Raw genomic sequence first — 12,574 nt, forward strand, 5'->3', positions numbered from 1 at the left:
AAATACGCAATATCTGGGTGTAGGTATAGTTATTATTTTTTTTACACATTTTCTTTTGAGGGGGGGGGGGGGTGATTTAACCATAGGCTTTTCTATGGGATGTAAAAAAACTTGAAATTCTCTAGGTTTTTTCAAAAGCTTTTATAAAAGCTGGCAGAAAGGTTGTGCAAGAGAGATCTACGGTAAATAAAAAATATAAAATAATAAAACACATGCAATTTGCTTACCATGCATACCCAATGCTATTCACCTGTGGCGGACCATCTTAGCATTAATTTAGAGGGGTTCTCCAGGACCTTTTTATTTTTTTTTACTATGGGCCTAAAAACTAACAGAGCTAACCATCTGCCGGTTCTCTCTCGTGCCCATTCAGATCGGTCATCGACTGCTCCTGCCGGAGATTCAGCTGCTCCACATTGTCATTCCTGCTTGTGATTCAAGTACTCCACCTCAATGGAGAAGCTTGTCTCCTTCTGGGGCATGACTGCTATCGTCATGCTGATTGATAGCCGAATTCCCACAGTCAATCAGCATGATGTTGGCAGTCCCGCCCCATCAACAGAGCAGACTGCAACGGAAGCAGCCGAATTGCCGGCAGGAGTGGTTTATGCCACTCTGTGGCGGCAGAAATTTTCACCACTCAAAACAGGCAGTTAGTTAGCGACTACCTAACAGTTAGCTCTTAGACTTGTAGTAAAATAGTGCTGGATAACCCCATTAACACCAATCCCCTTTAAATTAGTTTCTCACAACTGTAGACTACTCAAAAAGTGTGTTATAGCACACAAAGACCATAATTACTTCCAAAATGGTGCCCCATTTTCTTTGGCCCATTTGGGCAATTTTTTACCTTGTGGTAAACAAGTACCACCATCTAAGAAGCAACATTATTACCTCTACAGGAATCAGAAAGCTCATTTTGATAAGCGCATACCTTCCACTATGGACTTTTTGGATGTATAAGCCCCGCTTCAATATCTTCTAAAGGATCAATCATGAAAATTACCCTCCGATTTGCATTTGGCCTCTCATTGCACATTTTGTAATTTCTAAGAAAGCCGGAGCCATCTTGACATTGTGCACACAAAATCATGTTTTGTTTCCATTTTTTTTAGGAAAAAAATACGAAGAATATGTGCAGTAAATATTATAAACACAGCTTACCTTCTAGAGACTCCTTTGATCTCATGACTTTCATCACCAGTTTTTGGTCTTACCCTGAAGACATGGTGTCTTCCCTCAGGCAACTCTACAGTGCCTGCCTATCACAACCCTGTAGATTAGGCTCTCACCCCCTCTCCACCCACACAGGTTGCAGACAACATGTCACCAGGGAGAAAGGTTTTTGTTTAATTAAACAGATCACCGGGACATTTGCTGAAACAGCAGAATATGACATTTTTAATTAGACACCGACAGGCATGGGAAAAAAAGAGAAAAGACCCCTGACCTTATCCCTGAAAAATGGGCGCTGCTGTGCAGTTCACGTAGCTCGATATGTATTATTAGAAGACCTCCTTCACAGTATTTGTTATTCGGCTTGCAAAAAACGCTTTCATGTATTTTTAATTAGCTTTTGTACATATTTTTGCATGCATTTTATGTGGGTTTTTGTTTTTAAGTCTATGGGAAAATGCATGATAAAGAGAGCACACCAAAACCATGCTGTTTTTTTTTGTTCGAAGCCACCAGCCCCATAAAACTCATCAAAATTGAGTAAAAATGTCATGTTATACCTAATATTGTTATAGATGGTGAAACTATTTAAGAAGTAATACAAAAAAAAACATTTAAAAAAAGTCAAGGTATCAATGTAAAATGTTAGGTTACACAAAAGGCATTGTCTCAAAGTCCACCTTTTATGTAAATCAAGATTGTCGAAAAAAAAGTTTCTATCTCAACCCCCCCCCAATACACACGTTGGCTAAACATGCCATTATCGAAGGGTTTGACAATAGTTTAATGTGTTTGAGGGCCCGGAGAGATGATTGTCGGGGGAGTTCAGGATTCGACATGTTCGATTTCAGACTGCCGATCCTTTTGCTCTCCTGGAGATAGGCCAGAGATGTTTGGCAGTGGCGAATACAGGAGCGCTCGGCAGAGATCTACAGGTGAGACAGAGGAGATAGCTGCCGGCCAAACGATCGCCGAAACCATCTTTTAGCCGACAGGCATCTAAAGTGTGTAGAGGCTTTATGGTGCTGTTAGGTAGAACAGTTTCTGCCTATAAATCGGAGCCGATCGACTACATATGGCGTCTGTTTACTGGCCAGTTTACACAATCCAATGAACAGAAGAAACGTTAATAGATCAACTGTCCTCATATAGTAGTGTGATATTGGCTGCATATCCACCGGTTTAGAAGCTGCCGATAATGATTTTTATGTAGAATAAACTACTGAAGTAGCATCAAGTTTCCATGGACCAATATTTGGGGACATGTATTCTTATGAACACTCGTTTGCCGATTGTCTTTTAGTCTAAATCAGTGTTTCTCAACTCCAGTCCTCAAGACCCCACAACAGGTCATGTTTTCAGGATTTCCTTAGTATTGCATAGGCGATGGAACTAATACTTGAGCAGGTGATGAAATTATCACCTGTGCAATACTAAGGAAATCCTGAAAACATGACTTGTTGTGGGGTCTTGAGGACTAGAGTTGAGAAACACTGGTCTAAATGCACCTTTAGACTATGAGACTGATATTGGGTTTCGCATAGCCAACCAAACATACGGGCTACCAAAAAACATTATATCTTTAAAATGGATTTCCAGACTTGTGGGTAAAAACTGCAGACTTGTGAATCTTAAAGAGTGCACACTGTCAGGATTCTCCGGTGCTGGCGCAGGGAGCGAGCGGTCATGTGACTGCAAGAATGTGATTTGCATACATTCGACCACATTCCGACTAGACGTATCCGACTTCACTCAAGTCACTTGTATTGAATGAGGAAGTGCATGTCTAGTCGGCATGTGACTGCGTGCCTGCATTCCGCCAACTTCCAGCACCATAAACCAGGGTGCAGTGCACACACTGTAAGGATTCAGAAGTCTGAATAGAGTTACCCCAAGCCTGGTGACTATCTTCCAAAAAGTGTACCACTTGTGTTCACAGCTTGTGAGCATTATTACAGCCCATCGCCATTCATTTCACCGATGCTGAGTCAGTACATCACACAAACCATCAGAGTTCAATTTCTAAAATGTTTCCGATAAAATGCTGGTCTGTTGCTTTAAAAGACATGCGTTACATAGTAAAGGGAAATGTTGGCAGCCCTTCTGCCAAAAAAGGTGTTATGCTAATACTGCACTTAGTGCCAGTACCTCGCTGATTGAAGCTCCAGGCTGTGCTGTGTTTCCAGCCGCCAAGCTCAGGCCTAGGGCGCTGCTAAGTAAACCGCTCAAAGGTTTTATATTGTTGGATTCTTTCTACGTGCAAAGTAACCATGATAGTGAAGAATGCAAATCATTTGTACTGATGTGTACCTAAGAAGTTGTTTGAACAATGAAATCACAGACAAAAAAAAATTGGGCCCTTGCACAAATATGGTGAATAATTCTAGACTAAGGCCACAATAATGGGACCGGTTCAGGTTCTACTAGAACTCCACATCTGAACGATCATGTTCTTTCAATGGAAAGAGTGGAGTAAGGTCGAATTCTGTAAAACACGGTCAAAGTATAGACAATGATGTCTAGATTGGCAGCTCGTCAACTGATCCAAACTCAACAGCCTCATAGGCAAGAGTAAGACTGTTCAGTTCATCACATAATGGACAGACATATGGGACCAAAGGGACCAAGAGGTCAAAGGTACACTCTTATCTTCTGTCGGGTGAATGGAGAACTATGGAAATTCAATGTGCACCATGGGAGTGTATATGTTGGGGTTGGTGGACCTAATTGGGCAGAACTCAGTGGTCCATGGTAAGACACGGCCATTTCCGAGACACCAAGACTGTCCAGTAATAGACCAATGAATCACTATCGCTAATGCATAAGAAACATGAGAATTAGCCAATAATGTAAGGGAGCGTATACTTTTGTATCAATAGGCGAGACATTGAGAAGCTGTAAATCCGTCAGCTACACGGGAAATCTCTCCAGAATCGGTGAATGCGCAGGTTGCTCTCCTTGGCACTGAAAGGGTTACGCTGGCTAATCCCTCCTCATTGTGTTGGACACAGGTTTAGGCAACACAGTGTAATAGGGTTAGTGCCCTCAAAGAATAGGCTTTTATTCCCTCTAGAGGGTCATATTTGCACCATCTGCATAGAATAGAGCACACTTCACAGCGTGGCAAGGCTCACCAGGAGTCAGACCTGTCATTGTCATAGCTAAGCTTTTTTTAATGGATTTCCAATGGTTTATAATAAAGAATAACTTTTATTGCAAAGTGCAACCTTGAACATTTATAAGAACCACAATGCACAATGTAAGGAATCCTCTACGTTTAGAGAAAAGGACATCATCACTGTGATTCTTTACTGTGAGAGCAGTGAGACTATGGATTCTTTTCTGTAAAAGCAGTGAAATTATGAAATGCTTTTTCACAGCATTTTGTAATGGTCAATTTCTTTCTTTTTTTTTTTTTTTTTAAAAAGAGTTTATTGAGGACCTGGATGCCTTTCCTGATATATTTGTATAGATTCTCGATAATCGAGAACTCAAGAGCGCTCGGCAGAGTGCATGTGTGAGCTGGGGGAAATGGCTGCTAGCCAAACCTTTGGCCCAACCATTATTAGGTTGAATGGTATCAAAGGTATATGAGGGGCTTTAGGCTGACCCTCTTTATTTTGCTGTGAACTTACATGTTGACATGTCAAGGATTCGCTAGTAGATTAGTTCTATTTAATGGGCCTAATCCGTTTGTGGCCAGGAATCTGTTTTAATAATTCACATCATTTTTTTCTCATGATGATGATTTCAGATGTTGCAGAATTCTCATTGATGCTAATGGGAGTTGGGCAGATTTTGGAGTTGGGTATGCAACAAAATCACGACGAGAACACTTCTGTATACATATATCCATTCCATATAATGGGCTTTTATTTTCACCCAGTACATGAAGACTGACCCACGAATGGATGCCACTATGTAGATTTCTGTAGACATGAGTGGACATAGCACAGCGTACGTAAGTGTACATACAAATATACAACTGCCCCCACACCCCAACCCCAATGAACATACTGCTGCCATTATTGCCAAGGTCAGAAATGTATTAAGAGTAAGAGCTTAGAATAATGGTGCCCAACCTGGGACTATCCAACCTGGGACTATCCAGAAGTTGTGGAACTACAACCAGATCATTACATCGGCTGGGTTAGTATACCATTGTATGGAAAGCACAAAAAAACCTAAGTAATGCACCAACAATCAAAATGAGAAAAAACAAGAAAATTCTAGATTTAATTGTGGATTTTGGGTTTCCTTGTAACATCTTCAGGTTATATACAGAAGCTACTTTCAGGAAGGCTAGACTTGCCGAAAAAGAAGAAAGAATCAGAATTGGTGGACGAATCTTAAATGTACAGATGATACAAACATTGATAGCAGCAAGCATTGATGGAATGAAGGACTTATTTCCAAGAGTCAAGATGGAAAGCTCGAACATGGTACTGCCACTCAACAAAAAGTAGACAAAGATATTGACTATTGCCAGGTATGACCGAGACACATTTCAAATGGATGGCGACAAACTGGAAGTTGTAAAGGGCTTCAATCTACTCTGATTGTTGATCAATCAAGATGCAGCGATGACACAGAAAGTCAATAAGAAAATAGCTATGGTCAAGTAAAAAAAAAGAAGTAAATGAACAAGGTCTTCAAATCGAGAAACATTTTACTGGCAACAAAGATATAGTTTGTATATAATTTGTTCTTTTCTGTGGTAACATACAGATTCGAAATCTGGACGATAAAGAAATAAGATAGAAGAATCAACGCCTTTGAAATGTGGCACAGGAGAAGGATGTTATCAATACCAAGGATGGTAAGAAGAACAAACAAATCAATCTTGGAAAAATCAAGCCTGACATGTCATTCAAAGCAAGGATCACAAAGCTACGACTTCCCTACTTTGGGCACATTATACCAAGAGAGCAATCACTGGAGAAGGACATCATGGTTAGAAAAACAGAAGGAACAAGGCGAAGAAGAAGACCAGCAACCCAATGGCTTAATATTATCAAGATAACCGTAGAGAAGACTCGGGTGGACCTATCTAGTCTTGCACAAGATCGATCTTCCTACAGATAGTTTATCCAGCAAGATGCCATGGCTCGAGATTGAGTCGAAGGCCTTTAAAAACAAATATACATTACGTAGGGTTGAGCCATGATCCCTGGGAGATTTGAGGACTTTTTTTTTCAGTTACTACAACCATAACTTATCCAGAAATAACAGGATCAGAGCAAGGGCATTTAGTCATTTACTATATATTCTAAAAGCATACAGTATATGATCCACACTTTACCCCTATATGTCTACAACAACAAAAAATCACTTTAGAAAATTTGGTAAGTATTTTGCACTAATAAGATTTTGGAGACAAAATTAGAAGTGAATACACAGAATAAAATAAATAATTCTACACATGTCCATTATTTCTTGGTAAGGATCAAATTCTACTTTTAGCTTTAAAATACTGATACATCTACATCTGAATAAGGTCTAAAATTTGACCCTAAGGATCATTTCCCTCCTTCCATTAGAAATTGCTTAAAGGTTTCAAAACAGGAACCAGTTCTACAAGTTCAATGCAAAAACAAACAGAAGAAGGCGACCAATGAAGGTGGTGACTAAAGCAGATCAAGAGCAACCAATGTCTTGGATTTAAAAGTAGTTAGTGGCCCTAGAAAGATTTAGAATCATAGTAAATCTGTAGATGTTCTCAGGCAGAGGTCATATCCTGAATGGTAATATGTGATCTTTAGGCTAAGATAATGTAAGTCACTCTCCTGCGGAAGCTTCTTGTTCTGGTTGTTCTTGGCCACCTGATCAGACACCCGTCATCATCCATAATATAAGAAGATAAGTACCGGTAGCTGTCATATAAATCCGTATAATTCTTCTTTTCTGAAAAGCATCCATTCTTTTGGATCTTTGTTTACACTAACAACAGCCCTTGGCCAACAAATTATTGGAGAGGATCTCATAAAAAATCAGAAAAGGGGTAGATATGGCTGACTGTAAAGGCCCCTATACAGATTAGGCTAAAATCGTCAAACACCTGTCAATATTGGCAGGATTGAACGACAGTCTAATGTATATGGGGACCTCCTGACATTTACCAGACATATGACATTGGGGGAGAGAAGTATCAGCACTGATTTCCAATGGATGATCTTTTTGTTACCACCAGAGATAAGCCGCTATCTGAGGAGTCAGGTAATCAATCACTGAAATGGGTAGATGGAAATAGCTGAAGATTAGCTCAATCTTTTAGCCACCATAAACATTATATATTATCAAAATAATTGTTTGGCCAACAGCTATCTCCCTGGACTCTCACATACCCAATAAAGCTCACGCTGCCAAGAGCTCCTGTGTTCTCTATGAGCACTCTATGTGTTCTCTACCACTGCCAGATTCCTCTTGCAGTGGCTTATCTTCCAGAGTAGAAAAGAAGTCAGAATTCAGCCTTATTGGATCTTATGAGTAACGAGGCCTCCTTGGCTTGGCCAAACTCACTTTTGTTCTCTATGAGAGAGTTGCTGGCAATACCTCTCTGTTGGTGGTTTATCTCCCGGAAAATAAAGGAATGAGCCTTTGGAAATCCAAGGTGTTGTATCTTTCTCTCTTCCAACATCATCTGTCGGGGAGAGTCAGGAGACCCCCATAAACATTAAGACCGTTGGATGTTCTCGGTTGAGCACACCTATTTTTGGTGGACTCAGCTGAGTTTAGCCTAATGTCTGGTGGGTTCTTCTCTTATTTTTCCCTGGAGCACTTTCTGTCCTGCTTTTTTTTTAGCAATTGGTGTGGGACTAATCACATTAGACCTCCACCAATCAAATCTTCTAAACCTTTTTATTACATATTAAATGTTTTATAAAAAAAGATGGGCTTGAATTGAGTTTGAGATGTGGTCATCTCTAATTCTACGGTAACCAATTTTCACTTTGACATTAGATAGAGGCATCAAGTAATAAAAATGTCTGACAAAATAAGGTTGGAACCCCATTACTTTACACATTTATACATCTCATTTGGTAAACTTCCGACCAAACAAGGATATCTCCCCCCACCTTCCCATGGTAGGATAATGTATGTGGAGGATTATTTGTTGACAGCTCACTGACAGTCCATTGACGCATAAACAATGCAAAGTTCCCTTCACTCACCATCCCCCACTCCAGCTACAAGTTACTATAGTAGTCATTACATGGAAAGTTTTAACCACCAGTGAATTGCTTTTCCTCATGGATGTGGGCAAGGATGACTAAATATCATCATGACCTAGGAAAAAACTTTTGGACCTTTCCAAAATGCACAACGGTCCTTTACATGGCTCACTAAATAGGATCTCTGAGTTGTGTAACGTGACATAACATGTTCTTCAAAGAATGTAACACTTCTCCCAGAGTAAAGATACAAAAAACAAAAACACACGAAGTATATAAAATGATCTGGGTCCGCGACCAATAAGTATCAGGATAAGTATCAGCCAAATCATGTGGGAAAATAATACATTTGAGTATACAAATTCCAAGCTATGTTTGCCACAACAAAAATAGTAGGATTTCTTGCAGCCTACAGACATTAGGGTCTTGTAAAATTCCAAGCTATGTTTGCCCCAACAGAAATAGTGAGCTTTCTTGCAGCCTACAGACATTAGGTTCTTGGCATATTTTCCTAAATTAAATCCAATATGTATAGTTTTATCCTGCCTTGATACAAATAACATGTTGACAGGTCCGACACCCATCTGAAAATGATATTTAAAAATATGCGGAGAAAAAGTTAAAGGTCACATACATGCCTTCGAGGGTTGCATTTGGTTGGGCAGCAGCTTTCTAAAAATGTTTAGCCTACTTACAATTTGTCAAGTCTTGTGAATAATGTAACACAAAAAATCAATTCATTAAAAAAAGGATGAGCAAAATCCCAGTGCAAGGATTTTTCATGTTGCAACATCCAACATGTAGTTGTGGCAGAATCTGTAACATAAATACGAAGCTGACCTTCAGATGTGAGGATACACATGCGAGATAGCAACTCGTAAAAAGTCGTGCAACGCAAGTAGCAGACATTTTTTTGAGCCGGTGACTTTCCTGTGTTCATGTTGACTCGATGGCCAACATTTTGGCCATTTTTCTTGGACAATGTGTGCAGACAAAAATGATTGGTAACACTTCCATATAGTCAGAATAATAAACTTTAAAGGACTCATTCGAATCCTTAAAATACACCTTAGGGCTTCCGTACACGTAGCGGTTTGCGTTGTGCAGCCAAGAATCGCGCGGTATAAACCGTAAACTGTTGACAGCTTCCAAACACGTAAAGTTCATGGCTGTCGACCCAAAAATGATGTAAAATAAAAAAAAATGTAAATGTAAAAAAAAATCAGTAAATAAAAATTCTTAAATTTTCCCTTTTTTGTTAATTCTCTACATCCATTTTCTTAGTATAGTCTGGTTTTGGGAGCTGTAACATTTGATATAGAGTATTTAAAGTGTGATCTGAAAACGTATCATAGCATTACTAGGCTAGATTTAAAAGAAAACAAGGGCTTTGGTAACATGTTAGACTAGACTTGCCATGCAGGAGCCTGGGAAAGTAATACAAATGCCCCTGGTGTGTACTTAGTTGGCAGACAAAACTAAGAAAGAGCCAAATCAAATCAACTGATGTTTTTTGCTGTTTTTTTAAAAACGTCAACATTTCGAAAAAAATTGCTGCTCTTTAACTTTCCTGACTTTTTATGACCTGAGGAAGCTTTCTACAAGTTCTTGTCCTTGTTCAGTAATATGTGCAAATGTTACCAAACTATTCCCATTTTAACTTACGTAGATAAAGGACTTTTCTTCTTCGTTATTTCGAAGAGGAAAATGTCCTTTAGGTCACAGGAAATCCGTGATCAAGAATTTAATCGAACAAGAACTAAATTTCACAGAATGATGTTTAAAAATATGGAACGTTTCCTCGATAAGTAAATATTTAAAAAATATATATATGTATTTCGAGAATCGAAATGGTGTAAAGCTTGTGCCTGTCGACAGCAACGATATAAACTAGTAGCAGTGATTGTGATCACTATTCTTTGTGCAGTGATTTCATCGCCTCCCCACCCCCCTTCTACAGTTACACCATAAAAGACTTGTTTGCTGCTGTCCACAGAGTAAAAAAAGAGGGTAAAAGTGTTTCCTGCTTTTATTTACAGGCTGGATACTACAAAACAAATACAGAACAAGGGAATCCAGCCAGCATGGCAGATCTGCAGTGCCCAAGCAGCTGAACAAAGAGAGCAAACTTTGAAAGGCAGCTCTGTTCCCTCCTTATCTGTCCTTCTCCCTCTTTTTTTTTCCAACCTCCCCCCCTTCTTCCTCCAGCGTTTTCCATGTCGGCTCCCATTTCCTACAAGCTGCTCAGCAACAGTTGGGCAATCGTCAATCCAGCAATATGGCAAATACAAGATCCAAATCCACTCCGAACCTTAACGCCTCCCCCCCTTTTCCTTAGTTTTTCTCCAAGACAAAGAGCCTTTAACGTCTTGGAACTCAAAGGGTCAATCCATAAGTGACTTATTGACTGCCAGGCTTTGTGTCAGAAGAACTGTAAACCGGGAGTATAAAGAATTAATTTTTTGGGAGTTAAGAGGATTCCTTTAAACTTTTGGACCCTTTCACATTTTTCAATCATTACGTTTCTAAAAAAAAGTTTGAATAGTTTTTGAAATATGGAAAAGGGGTTCATTAAAGAGATTAGATTCATAGTGTCATTTAAGTTTGGGTCTTGGTATTTATAGTTTTTGAAATATGGAAAAGGGGTTCATTAAAAGATTAGATTCAAAGTATCATTTAAGATAGGGTCTCAGGAGTTAAATGAGGGGTTGTCGAGAGTCAAGTCATGTATAGTGTCGAAAAAAAGAGGCGAAAGGTTGAACTTGAGTCTTTTTTTCAATCTTTGGAATTATGAAAACTAAACATAAAGCAGTAGAGGAAGATTGAACTTCACGCTTTACACTGTGCTGGGGATTTGTGCCTACCTCAGCAGAAAAATGGAAAAACAAAGGATCAGGACATAAATGGCTAGGGAACCGGAGCAGATTACAGTCTGGTGGTGGTGGGGAGGAGGCTACAGAGACCAGTCGCTAAAACAAAGAAGTTCTAAAGAGTATCCTACAATTGACAATAAGTTGTACTTACAGATCAGAGAACTCTTGGTATAATAGAAGTAGGGAAAAAATGAGAAAAGAGTTTTGTATTGGGTGGGGGGGTCTTTACTTTTAAACTTTGCAAATATTCCAGTAAGTCGTATAGATATCCCTGGGTTGACAATTCGTCCGATCCCAGGCGACAGCCCCGAGAACAACCTAAGTAACATCAGATCCATTGTCCAACTTCAATATCCAAATCACAGCAGCAGCTAAAAAGTAGAGGAAAAAAAGGCAAATGGACCCCCCCAACTCGCCCATGTTCTTGGAAAGGACAAAACTAAAAAAAAAAAAAAGGAGAAAAGCCTCTCAGTTATCCTCCTCTCCAGCTTGATCCAGGCTCAAAGTGATCAGGAAGAGAGAAAGGAACCCAAAAAATGCCAAACATGCGAAAAACGACAAGGATTTCAAGCTCCCAGTCCTGTGATAGACAGACCGGGAAAGAGGGAGAGGGAAAAATACACAGATCTGGAAACTTTTTCTGCTTACCTTGCCAGCAGTGGGACGGTGCGGGGCTTTTACAGAAGAACTTGGTGGCAACTAGGCAGCTATTGTGGGGTATCTGGAAGCCAAGAGAAAGAACTGAATGGGGGGCAGAGAAAGGCAATCCTGGTCAGCACTTTGTAGGGGAAAGACTTGTATTTTTTTTTTCCTTTTGGGCAGCACTGAGAGGGATTGTCTCTGCCCCCTCCTCTGTGTCTGATGAAGGTCAGGTGAGGATGAGGAGGGCTCTCTGGCCAGCCTGGCCGCTTGCTGTTGTTGTTGGTGGTGCTGGTGCTGGTGGTTGGAATCAGGCTTGGTATTTTGGAAAGGTGACAGCTTTTCAGAGGAATCTCTGGAATGAAAGAGAGGAATGAAATTAGCTCAATGAGTCAGTTGCAGTTCAGAGGAGGGGTTGGCACAGGGATGGGCGGTGGTCACCCAGGCCTCCTCCTCCGCTCCGAGACTCATGTAACACTGCCGGCAGCTGCCCTGAGAACTAGTGCTACAACTTTACAAGGCACAAGTTACTTATTTTTCAACCATCCGGCCAGCAGTTCGGAAACCTTTATATTGGGAGTATTAAGGCGAGATAGAAAAAAGTAAACAAAGCAAAGGGAAACGCATTTCCATCCTCTGTTTGAGAGCTTAAGCTAAAATCAACGTTCTGGTCACACGGAGCCGCACGACTATTGGACTACAAACTACAGAAAT

At 40.1% G+C, this 12,574-nt stretch overlaps 1 protein-coding gene across 3 annotated transcripts in view; it reads right to left on the bottom strand.

Annotated features, from left to right (window-relative positions):
* TEAD2 (TEA domain transcription factor 2) overlaps positions 1–12,249 on the bottom strand; it is an 84,681-nt gene extending 72,432 nt beyond the window's left edge. The window contains exon 1 of one of the 3 annotated variants that reach the window (XM_077259639.1): positions 11,870–12,249. The gene's annotated coding sequence lies outside the window, so the exon portion shown is untranslated. Of the gene's footprint in view, positions 1–11,372; positions 11,503–11,869 lie in introns of those variants that run through there. The other 2 variants (XM_077259636.1, XM_077259638.1) reach the window with 2 other exon arrangements.
* Positions 12,250–12,574: the final 325 nt, after the last annotated feature.

Source organism: Ranitomeya variabilis, chromosome 4 (genome assembly GCF_051348905.1).
Source record: "Ranitomeya variabilis isolate aRanVar5 chromosome 4, aRanVar5.hap1, whole genome shotgun sequence".
In the NCBI taxonomy this organism is placed as follows: Eukaryota; Metazoa; Chordata; class Amphibia; order Anura; family Dendrobatidae; genus Ranitomeya; species Ranitomeya variabilis.